This window comes from Varroa jacobsoni, unplaced genomic scaffold (assembly GCF_002532875.2).
Source record: "Varroa jacobsoni isolate VJ856 unplaced genomic scaffold, vjacob_1.0 scaffold_1261, whole genome shotgun sequence".
NCBI classification, from domain to species: Eukaryota; Metazoa; Arthropoda; class Arachnida; order Mesostigmata; family Varroidae; genus Varroa; species Varroa jacobsoni.
The window spans coordinates 145,769-158,546 of NW_019214163.1; the positions used below are offsets into that span (position 1 = coordinate 145,769).

Genomic DNA, 12,778 nt, shown 5'->3' on the forward strand with positions numbered 1-12,778 from the left:
TCAAGAAAACTGTTCTTATGATATTTGCTATTCCTAACGTACTTAGTATATTTTATACCTTTCTCGACATGAGTATATGTTAAAATTGTAGGTTACATACGCTTCAATGCTGTCACCTTTTTTTTTTATATTGTTTTACACAAACAAAAATTACCGCTGCGTGAGCACCAACCTGTTTCCTGAAAAAATAATTACTTTTTCTTTTTATTGCAATAGAGCGTCTGAGAAAATACGTCTGAAAGTAGCTATTATTTTTATGGTAAAACACATCCGTAATATTGGTCAGTAGACTGGATAGGCTAATTTAATTTTGAAACAGTCGTCACTTTTGCTGTTATTAGGGTTACAGTTTTGTCAGCTGGCGTGGGACATGCATAGTAATGCGTTTTTATTAAGCTCAAATATTAGCTCATTTCTATCAGGACAATTTGAACGACTATAATGGGTAGCACTCTTTACAAACTCGTCGAAGTGAAAGCAAATGCTGGTAGTGTGGTGGCCAATATCGACGTCTTTACACGCGATCGTTATAGCTGGCTTAGGCTCTTCACAATCGAGATACACTCATCTCTTACTAACTCTCATCGTTTTAACGAGAAAAGTCAGTACTCGTGATCGCGCTAAGAGATCACGGGTACCGACTCCTGCAGTTAGCCAACGACGCTGCCAGTGAGAGCGTATGAAATTCGCCCCCTGGCAAAAATGCATCTGCATGTTTCATTGAATCCGTCAGTTAATTCAGTGGCAGCAAAAGTGAAGATGTGCGCTGCAAGCTCTTTTCTGGGGTCAGATTTTGAGATGTTACCAGTGAGCAAAAATGCTAACAGGTTCGGCTACGCCATCTGTCAATAAGCGGCACTGTACTACGAATTTTAGACTCAATGGAATCTTCAGATTCATAATGTCGTTGCGATGTAGCGCTAAGTCAAAAGTTAGTACGACCATGCTGGTCGTCGATGTGGTGCAAGGACCGATCACTGGAGCATGAAAGGGTGGTAAAACCTGTCATTTTTCCGCACATAAGTGGTGGTATGCATTGATGTTCAATGCGGGCCAATGTCTAACAAAGTAAGATCAACATATTTCCTAGAACTGCCCACGCTTTAGCCCGAAATCGTTCAACGCTAACGGAGTTCCGGCGTTGATTGAGGTCTGTAGGAAACACTCAAGGGTATCTTTTCCAAAAATCTCGCGCTAATCTCAGCGAGTGTAACGCGTGCGATCCATCGGCGAGCGTAATGAACATGAATAGATCAATGGAATCTCAACTGCCACCACAGGTCTGTTGCGTGTGATCCTCAGCTTTAAGCATATTTTTATAATAAAAAGCCCGATACAAATCAGCCTATAAGCATTATCTGTACAATTGCGCTCGTCGACGCTACCGCATCTCCCGGGTAGCTCGTGGTTCGACCGTGTAAAAAGGGTTACCATGAATTTGTACACGGCCGAATTCGTTTCCTTTGTACCCGGCGTGAGAATGTGTGTATAAATGCTTCTTCAATAAACCGCACAAACCTGAATTTACTGAAGATACCAACGGCAATATGAAGTAATATCTTCCAGCAATTGTTTTACAGAAAACCTAGCATCGAAGGACAAGACAATGATTTTAAGCGCGACCGCCAAAGCACCGAGGACCATCGGTCAAATTATCATAGGAGCTTTTTTACTTGGGCTGAGCTACCGACTGATATGTAGGCTGGTATTGCAATACTGGATGTAGTACGATTTATAGCAAATTAGATGAGAATTCAGAACGTAGTGCTAAACTTCGTCAAGATGCCGTCTATGCATAAAGGAAGCATTTTTGATGTCGAAGTCCCAGGTCGTAAGCAGATGTTGGTTTTCTAACGAAGCTTGAGCTCAACGTCTTCGACTAGGGCAGTCTTCCTCCCTATTCGATATTCCGCCGCAACAAACAGGTGCAAGTAGTATGGAGACTTTTTGCAAATACCATTTCCTTATTTCACTGCGGTCCATGCAGCTTCAATCACGTGGCACAGAAGGACCCTTAAATCTAACAGAAGAAAAAGTAGAGTCAAACTATACTGTATTGAGCCTGCTTGACAACACGCAAAAGATAGGTAGGAGTAAGGACGCTTTAGCTTATGTTTTCTCATCTCTCCGTCTGTATATACTGTCTTTATACGGTGACGCAAGGACCTCTTTATATATATAGAGTTAACCATGATACTATAGTGACAGTGACAGCTCTATGCGTAAATCCTGTATTGGATGAAGCATCTACTAATAAAAGCACCACGGCTTGTTAGGTTGAAAAAGGAGGACATTTTAAATTTGCAAATGAGTCTCATGAGAAATTGTTTAGACCTGTGACGAAAATCGACATATTTTTTACGGATATTTGCTCTCAGTATTTAATGTACGCAAAAAATAAAACACTTGCCCATTTTATTAGACTGATAACGTGGAAAAATGAGCGCGGCATAATTAGAGCGAGGATTAAAAGCGAAAACGTAAATATATTCGTTCTTCTTTGCTTCCACTTATAGTAAAAATTGATCTTTCACGATAATCGCTGCCTAGCTGGATTCAACCACGTTAATAGGTGAATGCAGCTGGACCAGCGGCTGATTATTCTTAAGCAGATGTAATCTGAAATAGCTAAAACTATCTTTTTTGTAGCCTAGTCCAGGTGTTCTTCACCACAGCTTCATGAGTTAAGGTCGTCGTATTTTCAATAATTGGAGGCAACTATAAACAGACTATGCATTTAACGACCTAGATTATGGAGCAGGCCAAAGCGCCCGTACGACAGCCCTCGATTCCGTCGACTTCACACAATAAAAGTTATGGTGGAGAAGGTGCAGAAACTGCATCATTCATCTTACTCGTCGAACCTTGCTCCCACAGATGACCATTTTTCCAAAAACAATACAACTTTCTAATAGGACAACTACTTAGATACGAAATTTTATAGATTGTAGTACTTATAGATCAGCGAAATAAGTAAGTTACCATACATAATAATGATGTAATAATAATAATTGAAAGTGGAAAAAAAAAATTATTTGTAAGAAAGTTCAAAAAAGGGAATTCAAAATCTCTTATTTAATACTAAACAGCCTAAGTTAAAAGTGGATTAGTTGAAAGTATCGGGTCTATTCAAATGTTTCTAGAGTGGAAAATAACAAACAAACTTTTGTCCAGGGAGTTTAATCTGCGTCGCACGAGGGAAACAATGTTCGTCGAATATCCTCCCAGAAATCGCTTGCAATATTCAGTGTTTTACTTCAATTTGAATCACGGCGTCGCATGTGTACTTCAGCGCCAATTTTACGAATACAGTGTTTCGGGTCGCGGATCGTTTTCGGTGTTATTCTATATATTGTTCTTCAAATGGCCCCACGGAGAAAAACGGGTGGGATCGAATTGCAAAACCCAGGTGGCCAATCGATGTCAACGCCACACGCCGAGATCAGCCATACTAAGGATATGGTTTCATACTGATTGATTGTTTCTCTCGCATCATGGCACGCAATATACCACGACAGAATCTGATATTCACCAATACTGTCGCTTTATCACCATGTTCAAGGAAGAGAATGACATTGTTGCTCCGCAAGTCGCATCACACGATGATTATTGGTCAGTGAAACGGATGCCCAACTCCCATGGCAGGGTTCTCCGAGACACGGATGCGCTAATTTTTGTGTATTGACATACCCGTCCAATTATAAATGAGACATAGCTATTTAGCACAACGTCACCGTAAAAAAAAAAACGCTAACAACAAACGGTGCTCCAAACGGCAACTTTTCGTCTATGACAAATGAATTAACACTTGTCAACGAATCCTTGCTAGATGTCCTTGATATGCGCAAGCGAGATTAATCCGATGATCATAGTATTAAGTGAATACATATATAGTACTTATTCGACCCAGAGGAAAATTTCTTCAGAAAACTCAATTCATCATCCACATATAGTTGCTAAGTGAGTGTACCTGTGGGAGACTCAGGCGGAAGTTAAGGCAAAATGGGCATTTCGACAATTACGCTGGACTGGTAACGGACATACCATAATAACCCCACATTGCTAAAAAAGGCCGGCGTGACGCATACGTACCAAGGCCAGTGAGGTCCTTCTTCAAGTGCTGATCTTAGACAACTAAGCGAAACGCTATCGTCATTGCGATCGCTAAAAGAGTTCAACGGACGGGGCATACCAAACAGTGTTGATTGAGCGGTAGATTTGTTCTATTATAATTAAGTACTGTGTTTATATTTTCAAAGGTTGCTAGTCCTTAGTTGTTTTCAAACACAATAGAGATGGACGAAATATTCGTAATTTCAGAATATACACAGGAATAAACTGTTCGCTGTTGTGTGACAACATACCGGCAAAAGGCTAGGGCTTTTATACCCTAATAGGGCCCTAATTAGGATCGTAACATAACCCGACGCTTATCGATAAGTGGCTAGGACGGTCATTGCTTTAAACCGTGGCCAATACGATGGAAAAGAAAAGGCAATAACAAACTGGTCAATAATCATATATTTTCGTAAAATCGTTGCACTAGTCCAAAAGGCTGTACATTATCTATGTCGCTCAGAGATACGATTTTATTTATAACGTTCAAATATAAATATGTACATCAAATAGGAGAACAGTCTTAGCCGAAATTTCCAATATAGGCATACAAATGCGCTTTACCATTTTTCTTGTCTCTTATATACCTATGTTTACAGAGGTAGAGGAAATCTATCTATTCAGTCATATGCACAGCAAACACGCGGCATTCTATATCGTAGTTCATTATATCGTTTCGTACCGCTCCTAGCATCGTGCCTTTGACCAGTAGCTTCGGTATAAAAAGTAGTCGTTGGTTTCTATTTTGGAGAAGTTTGCATGCGCATGGAATAGCTACATAATAATTGTAACGAGTTTCCTTTGGAAACGTCCATAATTTCCCCGCCACATGTTTACTAGTATGATTTACAAAGTATTCTTGTATCGATCGACTTCCATTGTGTGCTCCGTGTCTAATACCTAGACAAATAGCAATTGAAGCAATAGAACGAAGCGTGACAATGAAGTGGCGTTTTCGGGGTCCAGACGCGTGTCACATGCTCCATTATACGTTTCATAAATGATAAACGATTGCCTGCATTTTGTAAGGGATCTAATAACGATGCAAGGAAATCACCTTTAAAATATGACAAGCTCCCACCACCGTCAAGCCATTCCAGTTTGACATTGTTTTAACGTCATCATCACCGTCGTCTGCGACCTATCGACCTATATACGTCCCCTATACAACAGTATATGCTTACTTACTTTATGCTGAAAATTGTTTGTCTCTGAGTCGAAGAGCCAAGCCCCTCTTGGCATAACTACAAAATAGCTATTTTTAGAGTAGGTTAGATATGGTAATTAGATATCGCCGCATCGGTACCTACGGGAACTGTATAAGTATGTAGCACTGTCTCCGTACAGTGAGAAGCAGGGTATGTATGTATACCTTACGCTATTAGGCTCAAAATGAGGGTCTTCATGGGCTAATACAGGCAATGCGTTATAGAGCTACAGCTCGAAGTGTATCCACGCGAATGGTTCACTGCTGACTCAGTTAGCGCAGTATGGATTCAGATCTTTATTGGGCAGTAGTTTATATAGGCCATCAGTGGATGTAGATTCCTTGAATTCTTCATCGAGTTGGCGAATGCCCTCCTGAACTTCCTGCGCCTTTGCAGTAAGTGCCAAAACAAAGAGCGCATCTTCATAACGCGCCCTAAGGTCACGCGCGTCGCTTTCCATCTGCAGTATTTCCGAGTCAGGGACAGGTCCTGGTCGATATTTATCAAAAATGTCTGCGCGCCATTTGGCATGAACACATGCGACAAGCTCCATGGCTTTCTCACATATCTCGCTTGAATCAATTTGCAATTGCTCAAGGCCGCAGTGTTCTTCGGCACTACAAACTATTCTCAAACTATCCTCGATAATGGGTCTGGCTGGCGATTTTATGCTTCTGGAATCATGGCCACACGCACCTTGCCAGCTCGAAGGCTGTCTACTGCTCTCTCTCGTCGCTGGCTGTGATAGGTTCGACAGCATAATCCGATTAGGCCATTCTGCAAAGGGTTGTCCTCGTTCGATAACACGTTCTGGGTCAAAGTATTTCACGCGGATATGACGAAACGCAGATATTTGACCGCTTGCAACTGTCTGATTGTCACATGACGGTTCATCGACGTACACGTCTCTGTCCTGAAAGACAATGTATCAGTGGCAAAAATCCTACATAGTTATACACATATCATATCGCGTAATGGGAAATAGCAGAACGTGCGTATCGGTGTTCTTTACGCACAATTAAAGCCAACTGTAGATGTAAGAAAATCGCTAACAGAACGTCTTTAAAACTCCGTTCGAGCTTACGTAAATGGCGATTTCCCATTTGTTTTTAAACGAGCGGAGCTCTTTGAGAGAAAGATCCGGAAGCCAATTTCAGTAGAACGTTTCGGCGAGGGAATTAATCGAATACTGTTCCATTGTGAACTTCGTGTTTTTGATTCCTGCTTGTTATAGATAACAGCTTGTTTGCGGAGAAATGGTTTAACTCCTTCCTGTATTACAAAATGATATATATATATACTCAACTGTAATCTACACACGGTTGGCATATAAAGCGAACTGGGAACTGACTACCTATTGGTGGAATAGTTCGCTAGGTTGCAAGAGCTTCTACTGGGTTTTACCGAGTTGAGAGTTTTACGGAGAGAACTTCTACTGGTACTGAATGCTTCCCAAATATTACCATTATTATTGTCATCAATCACCTGCTCTGAGCACCAGGATACGGTTATTTCAAAGATAATATATGGAATCGAATTCATTGTACCCATATGCATGTGAAAGCGCAAAATTTTTCGAAAAAAATTCGAAAAATTAGCTTATCGTTTTCCAGCGTACCGTTGCGCTCGTTACGTGCAGCTGCACGATAACCATTGGTACAATCAGCCAACTTAATATACCTAACGTTTATTTACATTATTTTCTTACGTGGTAAGCGTTATAAATAACTATTAATATACTAAGTAACATCTATTGAGTGTAACACTAGTATGCCAGTGCACTACGTATTCAAATGTTTGACGCCGGAATATGCATCTATGTATAGAAAACTATTTGTTCTTGTTTGAAGTACAACACAAATAGGCTGTAAGTTACTGAACCCTTTTTCTCGATCATGAAGTTTATTTTTTCGTTATCCTCGCAAGTTCTTTCCGTGATAACCCCTTTTCCCACTAAACCCAAGATCACACTAGGTAGTCCAGGTTGGAAAGCAAGCGTAGAGCGATTGGCCGCATGCAGTAACGCTTTAGGTCAGCACCGGGCGTAAAGCTCGAGACACTTAGTGGACCGCTCGTTTCTGTGGACTTCTGCCTAGCCTTGCCCTCGTAGTACGTGTGTATATGCAATCGTGATATCGAATCAGAGGAAGAAAATTTGCCTGTCATAGCCAACTGTGGTCTAGAGCGTAACTAGATATGAAGACTGGAGATTCTTCTCGTGATAAGTCTGTTGACGACACTGGAAGCAAAACTGAAGTGACAACTTAAAAAAGAAAGAAAAAAACGAATAACCAAAAAATAAATAAATAAATACAAATAGACTGATAAGTAGCCAGAAAAGGACATGATTTGACAGATGCGACATTCTTCTAGAAGGCATCGATTTAGACCTATTCCATAGCAAAAACAATGAGAGACATATTAAAACCATAATTAATCAAAAAAAAAAACAAAGCATTGGTTTTACAGTAGAAACACGTTAGCTCATGTCTCCCTGTGTGATTACATTGTATCTCACTGTATTTTGTCTAAGACAGAGCAAACGAAGAAAATCACGTGACATTCATCTATGAACATTGCGTAATGCAAACAAACGTCTGTTAGAGGACTTATATTTTACTATAGAACAACACGCACAAACAGATTGTTATTTTTTGGAAAACAGAAAGTTAATCGTCTCCGTGCGGATATATATCCACACTTATATATACGGACATATAATAAATAAAATTCCAATGCGTAGTCTCCTCGCTATTCTTTTCTATAATAGATGTTTCTCCGCAAAAACACGGCTTGACGTGTGACAAAAAAAATGTGTGTATCAAAACAAGACATTCTTGTCCGGGACCACTGATGTATGTTTAGATCCACAAGTATCGACATTTTTAGGAATATGCCCCAGTGCACTTGACGAAATATGTTTATTGCCAACGGGCTCTAAGTAATTTCTGTCCTGGTCAGACGATGAAAGAATGACCCTCGATACAAATCCTGACCATAGTATATAATACGAAGAGTAAATCTGTCAAAGTCTTCCGTCGTTTACTTGCCGACTAATGTTCTCTTAGAATAAGTATGTTTTTCGGTCTTTCGGCAATCGTCTGTTTCGCTATTTGTTCCAGCTGTAATAATGCTAACTTGGGATTTTCGCGTTACGAAAGGCGTCGAACACACAGATGTATGTACTTTTCAATTTTCCGTAATGAAAAATCTGTAGCAACAAAGTAAGAATAAAGAAACGCATTTATCATATCTACAAATACTCGCAGATACCACTCGTCCCGCCGAGCTGATTTCAGAGTCGTTCAATATACGTCTCTAACATAAACATTTCTACAAATGACCCAGAGATCTCTAAATGCGTTATATGTAGAATAATAAATGCAGTTTCGATCGAACTAACTTTTAATCTAGGCTTTATATTTGCAGAGGTATACAAGTGGTAAAAACAAATGTAGGTCTTCGCGTCGGTACTCAATCGGAAGTAATAGCTTTTAATGATGAAGTCAGTGGTTATCTTGTAATAATTTTAACAGTATAACGGTTAGATAATTTTGAGAAAATGATAGTAACAGGAGACTTGCAAGTTAAAAGACGATATACAGGAATGCTGCCTCGCTCGATAATCCGAGTATCGAAAAGATAAATTTCAGTAAAGGCCCACTTAATAAACAACTGCTGCATTTTTATCAAGATACAATGTATTTGCAACGAATTTTTTTATTCCGCTTCGCATGCAATCGGCCTACTCTTCCCAATAACAACAACAACAACAACAACAAGCATGAATCGTGATGATTGGGATCAGGCAGTGTTACTACCTTTTTTTTGGGTGTGTATGATAGCGGACTCGATGCTAAGAGGACCAATAGCGATATCTCTCCTTAAAAATCTTTCTCAGACAGAATGTCGTACACTCTATTCAATGGAACACATCATTTGTCGATTAATTGGTCCGGCAACAAATACGTCGTCGAACATAGCCGTGTGTTTGGCACACCTCTGAAACGGGTTTTGCAGATCTGTGGAGATTACAGCCCATTCAATGTGTCTTGTCCAACGAACGCGCATCTTCAAGAGCAAATCTGATAAACTCAAGTGACATACTAAGAAACGATATACCTCGGTTCAGAAGAAGGTGGTGAATCCTACTTCACACAGTAATACGTTCATGAGCCGACATCTCAGTGTATACTACATACGTACACGGATAGTCACTCGGCACCCAGCCAGTTTCAAATATATGAGTCTCTTTGAAGTGTTGACTAGAAACTTGGACGGGATAAAAGCTCGCACGCCGCATCTTAATGATTAATTATATAATAATTATAATCTCAATAATTATAGCGCAATAATTATTTATATATATATATATATATAAATAAAATATTGAAGCTATTCAATCGACTGGGTAGTTCGGTGGAAGTGCGTGGCGCATTTAGGTTGCGGCTTGTTAATATTAATTCATACATAAAAGACTGCGATATCTACCTGTAAATGATAAATTATCAATTTTCGACTTACCATCCCGGATGAACTACCCGCTCATTGCGGCCAACGTGTCACTCGGGGGGAAAAATACGATGAGCACAACGGTTCCATGCTTTCTATGACAAATGATCTGGCTAGTTTTTTCGTGGCCGAACAGCTTCGTAAATATAGCAGATCTGTAGCGTCAGACTGTAGCCAATTCAGTGTCGATCTGAGCATGTACACGTGGATTTTTCATACGAACAGCGTCTTTTTATCTCGCATCATAACATAGACGTCCACGAACACCTTCCTCCGCTAATAACATAGCACATATTGCTCGATATGTACGCAATATGCAAAGTGTCAACCCGATATCAGTCGTCTTTTTGCCTGAAGCCGAAAAGAAATTCTCTAGCGGATGGTGAGACTGCTAATGTTTGTTGCAGAGACAAAAAAAATGCCAGTGTTTTTTTGTTTTTCATCACGACACAACCTTTGGGTCTTTGTACAGACAAAACATACACATAATTACCTAGCATGAAATGAAGCAATTTATAGACATACACACCGTGTAAAAATGACGCTTTCGATTTCGCATTGGAGTATTATTGCTTGTAAGCTGTTTGAGCCATTGCGTATAGCTCTATATAAGGCAAACGATTCCGGTCCTTTCGGATTTATCATTGAAACTAATCGTTATAGATGCGAAGCTAAAGACTCTTGAGACGCGAACTGAGGAAGATTTGCATGAAGCTGAAATGATCAACGAACGGTTCAACAGAACACGGTGTGATACCAGTCATTTTTCAGGCCAGACACTGAATAATTCGATTATAGTTGTTTGATGACAGTTGTCATTTACGATACGCTACGTTTACATTTACAGCATCCGACCTATACTATCATGTAACAGAGCAAATCTAATAGCTACACTTCGGTATTAGAGGTTGATTTCGTTCATTCGTGTCTCTATCGTCGTAGCGTATCTGTATATGTGTAGCCTGCTATCACCGACCCTATGGGAACAGTACCTCTTTCTTATTGGCAAAGCAAAATTCAATCTAATGGAAAGCATATGGATTCAGTGTTTTCAATTATAAGCTGATCTATTTGGTTGCTGTAAAGGCCATGTGATATCGTTTTCAAGTGACCGGTCAGAGTAAAGTTTTCACTTATCTCGTTGTATCCAAATTAGGACACGTCGTTTAATGGTCGCCTTGATCTGTGGATTACCACCCGAAGCAGTTCATGGTTTCAAATTGACCGTCTGTTTATTGTAAATCAAACGGAACAGAGGCTAGTATATATTTGCCTTCTGCCGTTTGCAAAATGTAAGTTCGTCACAAACTGTGATATTTATACGTTGGGCAGGCCATACACGGGTTATCTTGGAACTCGGCATGCAGGCCTCTTAGCCACGGAAGCAAAAAGGGTCTATTCATTTTACCAGTTGTCTTCACAAAGGGAAGTAGTGAGCATCGGATATCGTCGACTGCTGGACGGGCCTGTTTGTCTGTCGGTCGGCGTTCACGTCATTGACTGATGTTAGATCTCTTCTTTCTATATACAGAGTGGTGCGGCATAGTCCTTCACTGCTTTTTTCTTTCGCTTCGTCCTAACATCGCGTCGAATTACACTTTGATGGCGTACATGCCTCGTTCTGCACGATACCACGCGAAATTCTTTTTTACCCGCTTCGACTTTACTTTTCGCAGTCAGCTGGTGTTGCCGCCAGCCCTTGATGGTTCGTCTAATGTTTGCAGCTCATATGTGAACTAGGAAGGACTTCTTAGATGCAGCGGACTGTCACTACGCAGCCGTCACCATCCTGAGTCCGAGCCGACACTTGAGCCCGCCCATGATGTAGGCGGCTTGACGGTTTGTTATTCTCTTCAGCTACGGCTTTCAGCCGAAGTCTGCAGGGTTCCCATCCCCACATTAACTTCCCGCTGCCGCAGCCGCTTCATCCTGCAGCCCAAACCGCGGGGTTCTTTCCTCCTATTGCAGTGTTGCCGTTACAACTCGCATGCACAAAAAGACGTTCTTTTCGCAGAGGTCTTCAGCAGATCAGACGTTCTCTATGTTGAAGGTGAAGAGATCTGTTTCGAGCCACGTGCGGCCCTTAAAGCCTTGGCAGCCGTAAAGTCGGTGGCAAATTTTCAGTGGTTTTGTAAAGGGTTTGCTTACCGCATCCTGATGTCACTCAAGAGTTAAACGTATATTATGATAAATCACAAAGGACTGACAGGAGGCGTGCAGATAGACAAAGGTCTCGGTTACTAAACATTCATAATCCATTTCCAACCGTCACTATATATGCATGTACGTCATGCTAATGCAACATCCCATTTTTTCTACTGGGTTTGAAGGCTTTGAGGAATTATGAAGGTATGTTGACATGGCATGCAAATTAGGAGTTTCACTTACTCTCACTATTAATACTCATTATTACCATATATTAGCAATGACCTTTGAAATACTAGAAGAACAAATTTAGCATATACACTGATATGTATAGTGAAATTATACTAAGATTTATGAAGATTCTGAATACTTGTGTAGTGTATGATCCATAGAGGGGACGGTTTTTTGGCAGATACACCCCAAACAGGGCGTCCTATACTTGCAGGGCAACATAGGTAGAAGGTATCGCGCACGCAGGTGGTTATTGAATGATGATTGATTATTACTGAATAATGTTATAAAAGATAGGAACTATATAACAGTTAAGGCAATATTGTTTAATTAGTAATCCTAAATATCTTGATAATTGGGCCGCTGATATAGCTAACTACGCTTTGCGATTATCCACCTATTTTGCAAACGTTCCGCATGTGGTTTTATAAGAACTATTTAAGTCGAAACTAAAAGAGAGAAGGGGACCATCAAAAGGTTGCCCGTTAAATCGCCTTAAGGTGGTTAGAGTTCGTGGAAGTCAGGAAAAAATCGGTTGCGAGAACGAGGATACGGCAGAACGGCAA

The 12,778-nt window shown here is 40.4% G+C and overlaps 1 long non-coding RNA gene across 1 annotated transcript; it reads right to left on the bottom strand.

Moving 5' to 3' along the window:
• Positions 1 to 4,503: 4,503 nt before the first annotated feature.
• On the bottom strand, positions 4,504 to 10,137 carry LOC111268139 (uncharacterized). The gene is made up of 2 exons (XR_015314081.1): positions 9,849 to 10,137; positions 4,504 to 6,237 (listed from the first exon to the last, which is right to left on the bottom strand). It is a non-coding gene; the product is annotated as an uncharacterized LOC111268139 (long non-coding RNA).
• Positions 10,138 to 12,778: the final 2,641 nt, after the last annotated feature.